The 12,950-nt window shown below is 46.7% G+C and overlaps 1 protein-coding gene across 2 annotated transcripts in view; it reads left to right on the forward strand.

Moving 5' to 3' along the window:
• Nucleotides 1-7,246: 7,246 nt before the first annotated feature.
• The window catches only part of CAPN6 (calpain 6), a 174,266-nt gene continuing 168,562 nt past the window's right edge, over nucleotides 7,247-12,950 (forward strand). For both annotated transcript variants that reach the window (XM_068251113.1, XM_068251112.1), the window contains exon 1: nucleotides 7,247-7,354. The gene's annotated coding sequence lies outside the window, so the exon portion shown is untranslated. The remainder of the gene's footprint in view (nucleotides 7,355-12,950) is intronic.

Below are 12,950 nucleotides of genomic sequence, written 5' to 3' on the forward strand. Positions count from 1 at the left end.
ATCAGTCGCAGGTGTGTACGCACCTTAACAACGACCCATAAGTACTAAGAGCGGTACAAACTAATCAGGCAGGTTCAATTAGATAAAAACAAGTGTAATACATTTGTAGTCAACTTTCAAAAGTGCTGTTAACCATGTAACGTAGCTGCAGGGAGAAAGTGCTGGTGCTCAAACATAGATCTAATTAGGTTGATTCATGACATGTTAGTGCACTAAGCCGCATGGGTTAAACCGGTGAGCGCACGCTATCAGCGTAGCGAGCGCTCTTGGCTATGCGTGCTTCTTTGAAGTACAGTGCGATGGTTTGTAGCACCACCGTCATACTTTACTAGTGCGGCCGCTGCTCAGAGACGGATCTAGGGGGGGGCGAGCGGGTATCTTGCCCCAGGCGCAGTTTGTTGAATTCTTAAAAAGGCGGCAAAATGAATGGCAGTTTAGGCGCCAAAACCTGACCTTTAGGCGCCAAAACCTGACCTTGCCCCAGGCGCAACTTGGTCTTGATCCGTCCCTGCCGCTGCTACATTAAATGTAACAGCAGCTGCGTTAGTAAAGTATGACGGTCGTGCTACACACCATCGCACTGTACTTCAAAGAAGCACGCATAGCCAAGAGCGCTCGCTACGCTGATAGCGTGCGCTCACCGATTTAACCCATGTGGCTTAGCGCACTAACATGTCATGAATCAACCTCCAATATACTTTAAAAAATAGGGTGAACCAGTGATCTCAGAAGACTAAAAGTGCAATAAAAAAAGGAGCAAGTGTGAATAGCTGTGCTAGGGAATGCAAAAACAAATGACTGTGGGGGGAGGAGAAGGGAAACAATTCTACCTGATGAAAATGATAAAAGGAATGACGGCGGCATGGAGAGAAGAGATAAAGCCAGGCTACATGACAGAGGGGACCACCAGGCAGCCCTGTTTTAGTAGCTTCGGAAGTCACAGGCTCCCGGGAAGAGGGAGGGAGGGGGGAGAGAGAGGGATCCCAGCTGGTCACTCATTCCCCAGGATCAGGCAGGCACATCGTGATTCTAGTCTAATGTCCTGCAGACACTTCGACTCCCTCCCTTCCCTCTCACAGCCAGCGCTGCCACCATGCACAGATACCTTTGCTGTGCTGAGAGTAGCCGCCCGTCTTCTTCCTGAAACTGAATCTCGCGGCTTGGCTTCTCTGCTCAGCCCCTCCTCCCTCAGTGTCAGAGTGGAGAGGAAAGGAGGGGAGGGGCGCTTTCCTCCGTGCTGTTCATAGCAGAGACAGGGGACAGCTGATCTGCTGCCTTGTGTACAGTGTGCGACAGCCGCCCCAGCTCTCCTGTCGGCTGGTTTCCGCCCTAGGAACCGAACCGGCCTAGGTGGCCTGTGCGGAAATCCGGCCCTGCTCAGGAGTAAAGTGTATGGTGTAATGGATAGTGTAATGGTGACTGATAGCCAGGCTTGTTCACAGATGGATAGATAAGAGAGGTAAAGATTGGGGAAATGAAAGACATGTGAGTAATAAAGAGGGTGGCATTGTTTACCTTTTTCAGAAAATTCTAATTACCATGCTGCCTTAATAATGTTGACACTTGCCTATGTATGTATGTCTGCACCAAATTTAGTCAGAACATCTGGGCCCATATGCAATTAACTTTATCTCCTGGGTTTTCTCCTAGTGATATTTTTTAAATCACCAGCAAGCAAGAATATACTCAAAATAATTTTAATAGTACTTTTCCACCTACTTTTTAGTACTTTTTCAGTTGCAAAGTGCTGGAAAGTAGCATTTTTGAGAAAAGAAAGTGTTTCTGTTGGTACTATTGACTAGGAATGCACAACCTATTTCAATAAAGTGCTTTTATTGATGTTACTAACAAAGGATGGTTATTGACTAAGGATGATGGAAATTGAGCATAAAGGCATCCTTAGACTTTTTGTAGCTTGAGGCTCCACACACAACACATACAGTGGAGATGTTGTTTGTGATGGAATTGATGGAAGCACTTTAATTCCTATGAACTCACTGCACACATGTGAGAGCAGGCAGGGCAGCCATCAGGGCGGGGGGGGGGGGACAACTGACACTGCAGTGAGGGGCCCAGGGCTTCTGGGGGCCCTGGGCCTCCCCAAAGCACTGGAAGGGCCGCATGTGCTGGCTGCGGGCCTGTGGCTCATTAACCAGCACACCTCGTTCCAGCACTGAGAGAAGAGTGACATCAGCACTTGAATGTGGGCAGCAGATGACTGTGAGCCCGCTACAGTGGACTTTCTATACTGGGGCCCCACCTATATCTGGCTACAGGCTACCTATACTGGGCCACCACCTATACCTGGCTACCTACACTGGGGCTAGAACCACCTATACCTAGCTGAGGCACCGCCTATACGGAGGCACCACCTATACCTGGCTACCTATACTGGGGTACCACCTTTACTTGGCTACCTTTACTGAGGGCACCACCTGTACCTGGCTACCTATACTGGGGAGCCTATAGCTTGATACCTATACTGGGGTATAGGTATCAAGCTGGCTAATCTATACTGGTACCTGGCTAACCTATACTGGTGCACCATCCATACCAGGCTACCTATACTGGGGGCAACTATACCAGGCTACCTATACCGGGGCACCACCTATAGTTTAATACCTATACTGGGGCACCTGTATCTTGCTGGCCTATACTGGGGCACCAGCTATACCAGGCTACTTATACTGGGGGAACCTTTACCTGGCTACCTATACTATGGGCACCTATGCCTGCATACCTTTAGTTGGGGCACCTATACCTGGCTAGGGCAGGGGGACGATCTGAGACAGAAGGGGACAAGAGGTAACACAATGGGATTAAAGAGGCACAGGGGGAACCGAGGCATACAAAAGAGGCACAGGGAGAAAAGAAATGAGATGGGAACATGAGCTCAGGTCACACACAGGGACACAAAAGAGGCACAAACTGAGGTGAGACAGAGGGGGAAAAAAGAGGCACGGGAAGAAAAGGAGAACAAAAGAGAACGGATAAAGGATAAGAACAGACCTATCTCATTTGTTAACCGGGGACTACCTGAATTTTGCTAGTATTTGGCTCCACCTACAACATGCCATGGACACGCCCACTTTTTGCTGCATCACGCTGTGCATGACGCTTTCTTCATGCTGCTTGCACATTTTTCGCAGCAGCGCATGGACACGGGGGTGGGGTGGCTAGTGGGAGGGCACAGCAACCAGTGGGCCCAGGCCTGATGATGTCGAGGGGCCCCAAAATTTCTGATGGCGGCCCTGAGAGCAGGACTAGAAAAGCAATACTCAAGCAAAAGAGAATTTTACTTACAGGAGCAATAGTGATAGAAGAAATATGTCTGCCAAGTGTTTATCAAGCAGCATTTCATTATCTAGGCCAATATCCCAGTGTTAATGGAGGACATTTCTACAGTGGTGTTCTGGATATTTTTCTCTTCAGACAAGCTTTGTTCCCTGCCAGATATTGTGTGTCATAGCCAAGACTCTACAAAAGGGATAACATAATCTCCATTTTCTTGGGTGAAACCTCTCCTTTCGGTACCACAGGCCAGGGGTATAACTAGAAATCACGGGGCCCACCTGCAAAAATTTGGATGCGTTTTCAGGGGTAGGAGGGGTCGCAGCATGAGGGTAAAGCATGGCCACCTATATTGGTGGGGAGGGGGCCACACCCCCCCTCACCTCGGGCTCTCCCCTCAGTGCTCCCCCTCCAGCATCAAACATTGGCAACAGCGGAGGTCCGATTTCTAAGTGCCTCACGTTACTTCCTGATAAACAGAAAGTAGTGTCAGACACTTAGAGAGCGGAACCTCCAGCGCGTGGAACACATGGAGGTATGTGTTCCTGCCTGCCGCTGCTGCCAATGATTGATGCTGGAGGTGGAGCACTGAGGAGAGAGCCTGAGTTGAGTGGGGGGGAAAGGGCCCCCTCCCCACCGTTATAGGTGGCCATGCTCTCCCCTCATGCTGCGACTCCTCCTGCCCCCCAAAATGTCCCTGTGCGGGCCCAGAGGGCCCCCTCCCCGCAGGTGCAGGGGCTGCAGCCCCTATTGTTACGCCACTGCCACAGGCTGACTTCATAAGACCAAATCCCTGTACAGTTAGTGTGCTCAAAGCTACAAGATCACTACATTCTAATAGCAATGCATTGCAGTCTACATTTTCAGATGTAATAAGATTCTAGGAATGTAAAGTTCTGTGACACATTTATTAGTATTAATCCCACATTTATTGTTTTTTGGGGGGTTTTTTTGTTCTTTTTTTTCATGTGTATAGCACCTTTTACCAGCCATTTTATGGTGATCAATTAAATAAATCAATATAATAAATAAATTAATATTTGAAAAAAATACACCAATACAGTTTACACGAAGAAGCGTGAATAATACAGATAACACACAGATGGCACACTTTCTACAATGTATATACAGATAAGACAGTGGAGTAGCTATAGTGATGCCAAGATACAGTAGAATCTCCTTAAAGTGAACGTAATGCGAGAGGGATATAGAGGCTGCCATATTTATTTCCTTTTTTAACAATGCATATTGCCTGGCAGTCCTGCTGATTCTCTGCCTTTAATACTTTAAGCCATAGTTCCTGAACAAGCATGCAGATCAGGTGCTCTGCCTCTGACTGAAGTCTGAGCACCAGATTTACAACTCAGAAGCCTATGGACACAGGCGTTCTGGTGCCTTAAACTCTGCCCCTGAACATAGGCCACACCCCCAAGTAAAATATTCTGAACTCTAATCCCTTCCATATGTCATTGACTGTCCTTACAATCTCATCATATCATCCTTAGTGACATGAGACGAGGATTAGGGAGAAAGCGCCTGAGATTAGTGATATGAGGCAGGGATTAGATTGTAAATTCCTGATGTCAGGGACCTGAAGAGGGAGGCTGCCTCTCCCACACAAGGCACCTGTAGGCACGTGCCTACAGTGCCTTATGGAAAATCCAGCTGCATGCTTGTCTCAGGAGTGTGATTCAGACACTATTGCAGCCAAAGAGATCAGCAGAATAGCTAGGCTACTGGCATTGCTTAAAAGAACATAAATATGGAAGCCTTGCTTTAGGTTTCCTTTAATCTGACACCATGGGGATTGGTAAATGAAGGATAAATGAGTTTCTGGTTGCTTGAGAGTCACTATTAAAAATAGGCCTTATTAATATTCTGCACAGGCGCAGTACTTCTGCACGACGCAGAACGCTCTTGGCTATGTGAGCATGATCATGAGCAGTGCGGCCGCACGCTTACGCAGGCGCAGAAGTAGCAGACCTTGCCTGGTCGGCATCTGCAATGGAGGGGATCCCAGGAGACTGGCTGGAAGCAGAGCTGCGGCGAGGGACACATAAGCTGCCAGGGGCTGGAGGAAGCCCCAGATAAGTAGATCTGCTTTTTTAAATTGCATGATGTTTCCTTTAAAGTTATCTGGCAGGAAACAATTGGCAAAATAATAGGTAGCCATAGCAGAGCAGCAATTTTTAGGGGTTACTAAAAATTAATTTACTACAGCAGGATTGAAGAACAGTAAAGAACCTAAGTGATCCTAAGAAGCTCCTGGGACCCCAAGCAAATTTGGGGGTCCCTTAACCCGCCCCCCCCCCACCACCACGCGTGGCAAGACATGCACATTCCCCTGCCCACTCCCCTTCCTTCCACTGCTGTAATATTTACTTGCTCCAGCACTGCATTGGGTCTCCTGGAGGTTAAGGTTTGGCAACACCAGGGAGGAGGTTAAAGAGAACCCGTGGCGGTGCTTTAAAAAAAAACATACTACCTCTTGCAGCTCATCTTCCAGATACCAACACTCCTTTTCCCCACCAGTCTGTTCGTCCGCCAGGTGAAAAGGAAAAAGAAATTCAAGATGGCTACGACCCCTTAAGTACTTTCCAGGGTCACAGCACATGCCCGACTACAGTGCATGAAAGGGCCTGAGCTTTGGGGATGCCCAGTAGTTCCTCTTGTGCACTTTTTTTTTTTTACATTGCAGGAACAGAGGGTGGGGAAGAGGCAGTGAAGGGGCATTCCTGACGCCTGAGAGGGCATTCTGCACGAGTCCCTCCCAGGCAAAGAAGGCTCCTTCTGCTGTGCAGATATCAACATTTGCTATATCTGTAATATAGTGGGGGGATGTAGAGGCCAGGGGGACCCAGCAACGGTAGGGAAAGGATACAGAGGCATGTGATTATATCACTAACATGCCTCTGTGTCCAAATATTCGCAGAAATTCTGCCTTGGGTACACTTTAAGGTCTGGCACCACCAGGGGGGAGGTTTAGGTTTGGCACCATCAGAGAGGGTTAAGGTTAGGCACCACCAGGGAGGAGGTTAAGGTCTGGCACCACCAGGGAGGAGGTTAAGGTTTGCACCACCAGCGAGGAGGTTAAGGTTTGGCACCACCAGTGAGGAGGTAAAGGTTTGGCACCACCAGCGAGGAGGTTAAGGTTTGGCACCACCAGCGAGGAGGTTAAGATTTGGCACCACCAGGGGGATGTTTAAGGTTAGGCACCACCAGTGAGGAGGTTAAGGGTTGCACCACCAGGAAAAGGTTAAGGTTAGGCACCACCAGGGAGGGGGATAAGGTTAGGCACCAACAGAGGGGGGCTCTGAGAGGTTAGGCCATAGAGAAATATTGGCGAATATTACAGATATTTCACTATATCAGTTAAGTAGTAGAATATCCTTTTTTTCGGTTTATACCAATTTATTGTGCAGCGCTTTTAATTATATGCACATACAAACTATTCCTAGCAAGGATTTCTCTTTTTTTAATCCATGACATCCTAGATTTATTAACGTTCTCACTGCAGGTGCCTGAAGCTGTAGCTGCACAATTATTAATTGACTAACCTTTCAGCAACTCTACTATTTTCTGATACTACCCAAATGTGGATTACAATAATTTGCTACCTAAAAAGGTTTAAGAAATCCAGTCCAAGTTTAATGGATCATTTACATTATCTGTTTGTCAAGCCCTTGTGTGTAAGTTCCATAAAGAGTTTGTATCTTTTCTTATTTGATTGCAGTTTTTTAGCAAAGGGCAGTTTAGCCTGTCTTGATCCTATGACTTTCACCACTCCCCTTCTTACCATAATAGATCCCACACTAAGCCTTTCTTCAGAATACACCTCCCAAAGTCCTGAGTCCCTGAATCTCAGCCCTTTATTATGACTCACAGCATGGGTAAAGGGGGTTAAAACTTCCTGTAGAACTCATAATTCCCTGTATTGAATGCCACTGTCATCCAGGCAGCAGCCCAGCACAGTCTTTTCAGCTGGAACATATTAACATATTGATTTTTTGGATTGTTTTTCTTCTAGCAGAGAGTCACAGAGCACGTGAAGCAACAAAGCAAGGTAAGGCCGATCAAACACCGGAGGGTTTTTTAATTCTTCAAGCCACAGTTATTGTATATGTTTTGCATTAGTAAACGGTTATTGCTTTACAGGCTAGAAATGTACACTCAATAACTTTGTGTGCATTCACAGGGATACATGAGGCAACTGTTGTGGAGAAAGTGATATTCTGTTCTGAGTCTGTAGCATTGCTGGCCTTACAAGTGTTCCGTTTAGCTCTTGACAGAGTGATTTAGTTGCATGAATGAGCCTGGAATATAATGACCATGGCTGCCCCATGGGTTGTTTATTTAAATGTACGGTACCTACTGGTTAGTATTTCCTCTCTACTTACAGTTATGATCTTATATTTAGTATTTCCTCTCTACTTACACTTAGGATCTTATATTGTGTACAATTCAATATATAAGCATTACTTGTAGCAGCTTTTCAAAACCAATTCTACACAAGAACTACAATCTGATTGGCTTCTAATAATTAATTAATTCGCAACATTTCCTTTATCAACACAGCCCAATGGCATTCCTTGGTGCAGAGCTGGTTTGAGAAGCACTGGGCCCCGGGGCCCCCGCTGTTTCCTGTTGCGTGGATCGGCGGGTTGGCCCTAGTGCTGCGCAGCCGCAGTAGCGGCCATGCGGAGTGCGCAGCCGCGGCCAGGGCCGGCGGCCATCTTTATACAGGCAGCAGAGCCCGACCCTGGCCGTGGGGTCGGGAGCCATTCGGGGTCATATTGAGAGGCGGGGACCCGGCGGAATGGCACAGAGTGCGCGGACGGCGTCCTCCGTGCCATACAAAGTCATGCAGGTAGTTAACTTTTTTTACATTTTGGGGGCAGATTTTGGCCTCGGAAGTCCTTTAACAAAGACACACTGGCATGTTGAAACGTGTCATCATTATCACCCGGCACTAGTAGCTTGCTTGGACTCCAGACCTACCACCGACCCTTGCTGATGTACCCCGCTGGCCGCAGTCGACATCCGAGGAGTGAAACATTTAGCATGTGAGATATGCTTGCAAATGTATGCGATCTCGTACGTGCATTTCTTTTGCAATTTGCAAACTGAATTACAAGTATTGCACCATAGAGGCGCTCTCTTCTCTCTCTTTCTGATACAGTCACTTGTCAAATCCCACCGCTGAGAGAGTTGCACTGGATGCTACCTTTCCTCCTTTCATTGTCTGACACTGGCATTGGAGAACTGATTCACTTTGGACATAATATCCTTTAGTCCTGGTTGTAACCCTCAGAGTGCATGTATTTGTCTATTGTGCTTGTGAGTGACCAGATGCTTCTAAGTTGTGACAGGAAAAGTATATCCTCTCTAGATAGTGAACTGCTCCATGCCCAAGCATTCTTTTCAAGGTGACAGATTCCTTAAAAAAAAAAATCTTCATAAAACAAAATTCTATATTTGTACTATTGACATTCACAATCCCTCTGCATACATTTATATTAATTTATTTAATTTTTGGAAATGCCACATCTTGGGTGAAGAATTCAGTCACATGACCACACTGGATTATGCTCCTATGAACAGTTGCTGATTCAATGCTGTGAACTCAATTTGCCTAGTCATTGGAATTAATGGGGCACTAAGTGACTATACTGTGATGCAGTACAATCACATTCTGTCCACCAGACCATGAAAGTGGAATCCACAGTGATCACATGGTCACAAGCTGTTACTTCATAAAAAGGTAACTGATAAAACAAGCAAGTATATTGAATTATTTTAGGGACCAGTAAGGACACTTTTTGCTTCTACTGAAACTAAAACAATACATTTGCTGTGTGATGAATAACTGGTTAAGAATATTTATACTTACTGGAACTTGTATATATGCATTTTCCTCCAATATATTTGAAGGAACTCAATGCAGGTTACAAGGTGCTTTGGGTAAGAATCTGAGAACAGGAACTATGCAGGGGAGACTTCTTTTTGGAAACTGTATTATAGTATTATATATATGCACATGTATAGCACAGGGGTAAAGAGGCACCCAAAATAATAACATATTTTAAATATTAAAAACAGAATACAAGTTAAGTAAACTTACGTTAGAGACTTACCTAATACATGGCAAACTCTAAGGTTCAAAGGATTGCACTAATGACAAAGCATTTTGTGGTGAAATGTCCATTTCTTTAGGTCAGTAAAAAATGTGCCTATAAGAATCCATCAAAAGTCCAACCGAGTGTTGTCGGTTTGATCTCCCACATGCACAGTTGTTGGTTTCTGGTCTAGAAACCCAGGCTTGTGATTATATATCTCCATTACCACTCTACTCCATTTTTTTCAAAGTCACTAGACCTCTGCATGTTTCCCCCTGAAAGCACCGGTTACTTAATTCCCCCCCCTCCCCCCGAAAAAAAAATATGCCAACAGTTCATATAGACCGTAAAATAATCGTGAGTGTGCGTGTGTGTTGTGTGTGTGTATTGTGTGTGTGTTGTATGTGTGTGTATGTGTGTGTTGTGTTTGTGCGTGTGTGTGTAGTGTGTGTGTTGTGTGTGTGTTGTGTGTGTGTGTGTGTGTATTGTGTGAGTGTTGTATGTGTGTGGTTTGTGTGTGTGTGTGTTGTGTGTGTTGTGTGTGTAGTGTGTGTGTGTGTGTAGTGTGTGTGTGTGTGTGTGTGTGTGTGTGTGGTGTGTGTGTGTGTGCGCATGTGTGATGTGTGTGTGTGGTGTGTCTGTGTGTGTGGTGTGTGTGGTGTGTGTGGTGTGTGTGTGGGTGTGTGTGTGTGTGGTGTGGGTGTGTGTGCTGTGTGTGTAGTGTGTGTGTGTGTGTGTGTGTGTGTGTGTGTGTGTGTGTGTGTGTGTGTGTGTGTGTGTGTGTGTGTGTGTGTGTGTGGTGTGTGTGGTGTGTGTGATGTGTGTGTGTGTGTGTGTGTGTGTGTGTGTGTGTGTGTGTGTGTGCGCGCATGTGTGTGTGTGGTGTGTCTGTGTGTGTGGTGTGTGTGTAGTGTGTGTGTGTGTGTGTGTAGTGTGTGTGTGTGTGTGTGTGGTGTGTGTGTAGTGTGTGTGTGTGTATGTGTGTGGTGTGTGTGTGTGGTGTGTGTGGTGTGTGCGTGTGTGTAGTGTGAAAATAGCAATACACTACAGTCGGTAACAGATCTTTTCATTTACAATTTTGGCTGTAGAAAGAATTAAAGTGACATTCCTAAAATTGAAGAGAAAATAATTAGTGACATGAAATGGGAAAGCTCATCACTTTCAGCCCTCCTAACAGGAAGGCACATCAAAGCCATGAATATTAATATCCCTGTGATGTGGATTGGTTCCAGTGTCGCTCTGTTCATTAGATAGGTAGCAACTACAGCTTGATGTGTTCTGCAGGGCTCCTCCGGGTGATCCTGTTTTATGCATTAACAGAATCCTGGTTTACATTTAATGGTCATGGAGCTGCAGAGCTTTCTTTGCACAAATTGCTTGATGTTTCATTGTAGTGATTACATTTTCATTTAAGTTGTAATTCTGCTACAATAAACAATACGTATAATTAAGTAAAGTAATTGCTGTAAGCCCAAAGGAGAGGAACACACACATGGAGAGACTATAGACGTCCTCCTGAGCTTACTATGGAAGCTTTTCATATTTCTGCTTCTACATCTCAGCCTACATACCGGTCTCAGCTGTTCAATGCTGTTTATTGATTCGAAATTAACCTCCTGAGCGATAATCCCGAGCTGAGCTCGGGGTATATCGCGCAGGAGGATTTCTCAGGCCCTGGTGGGCCGATTTGCATAATTTTTTTTTGTTACACGCAGCTAGCACTTTGCTAGCTGCGTGTAACTTCCGATCGCCGCCGCTCGCCGCCGATCCGCCGCCGCTCGCCGTGCCGTGCAGTCCCCCCCCCCCCCTCCCCGACCCCTTGCGCAGCCTGGCCAATCAGTGCCAGGCAGCGCTGAGGGGTGGATCTGGACTCCCTCCGACGTCACGACTAGTGTTGGGCGAACAGTGTTCGCCACTGTTCGGGTTCTGCAGAACATCACCCTGTTCGGGTGATGTTCGAGTTCGGCCGAACACCTGACGGTGCTCGGCCAAACCGTTCGGCCATATGGCCGAACTAAGAGCGCATGGCCGAACGTTCCCCGAACGTTCGGCTAGCGCTGTGATTGGCCGAACGGGTCACGTGGTTCGGACCCGAACGCGCTCTGATTGGCCGAACTGTCACGTGGTTCGGGTAAATAAATACCCGAACCACGTCATATCTCCGCCATTTGTCTGTGGGTTTAGCTTTGGGTAGGCAGGCAGGGTAGTTCGCGCTCCAGCCACGCTAGCCAGGGTCCCCCCTGTCATTGTGTCACTGCTGGGAACAGTAGTACACCGCTTGCTCAGCCACACTATATAGCATTCTGTTTACTGCCACTCTGTGTACCTCGCTCAGCCACACTATATAGCATTCTGTTTACTGCCACTCTGTGTCTGCTGGGAATAGTAGTACACCGCTTGCTCAGCCACACTATATAGCATTCTGTTTACTGCCACTCTGTGTACCTCGCTCAGCCACACTATATAGCATTCTGTTTACTGCCACTCTGTGTCTGCTGGGAATAGTGGTACACCGCTCGCTCAGCCACACTATATAGCATTCTGTTCACTGTTCTGTGTCTGCTGGGAATAGTGGTACACCGCTCGCTCAGCCACACTATATAGCATTCTGTTTACTGTTCTGTGTCTGCTGGGAATAGTGGTACACCGCTCGCTCATCCACACTATATAGCATTCTGTTCACTGTTCTGTGTCTGCTGGGAATAGTGGTACACCGCTCGCTCAGCCACACTATATAGCATTCTGTTCACTGTTCTGTGTCTGCTGGGAATAGTGGTACACCGCTCGCTCAGCCACACTATATAGCATTCTGTTCACTGTTCTGTGTCTGCTGGGAATAGTGGTACACCGCTCGCTCAGCCACACTATATAGCATTCTGTTTACTGTTCTGTGTCTGCTGGGAATAGTGGTACACCGCTCGCTCAGCCACACTATATAGCATTCTGTTTACTGTTCTGTGTCTGCTGGGAATAGTGGTACACCGCTCGCTCAGCCACACTATATAGCATTCTGTTTACTGTTCTGTGTCTGCTGGGAACAGTAGTACACCGCTCGCTCAGCCAGAGTATATAGCATTGTGTTTACTGCCACTCTGTGTACACCGCTCAGCCAGACTATATACCATTGTTTACTGACACTCTGTGTACACCGCTCAGCCAGACTATATACCATTGTTTACTGACACTCTGTGTACACCGCTCAGCCAGACTATATACCATTGTTTACTGCCACTCTGATTCTGCTGGGAACAGTAGTACACCGCTCGCTCAGCCAGACTATATACCATTGTTTACTGACACTCTGTGTACACCGCTCAGCCAGACTATATACCATTGTTTACTGCCACTCTGATTCTGCTGGGAACAGTAGTACACCGCTCGCTCAGCCAGACTATATAGCATTGTGTTTACTGCCACTCTGTGTACACCGCTCAGCCACACTATATAGCATTGCGTACTCTGCCAGTCAGTGTGTATATTGCTGGGATCAGTAATACTCCACTCACCGTCAACCACTATATGAGCTCAACATGAGTTCCCCAG

This window comes from Hyperolius riggenbachi, chromosome 8 (genome assembly GCF_040937935.1).
Source record: "Hyperolius riggenbachi isolate aHypRig1 chromosome 8, aHypRig1.pri, whole genome shotgun sequence".
Taxonomy (NCBI): Eukaryota; Metazoa; Chordata; class Amphibia; order Anura; family Hyperoliidae; genus Hyperolius; species Hyperolius riggenbachi.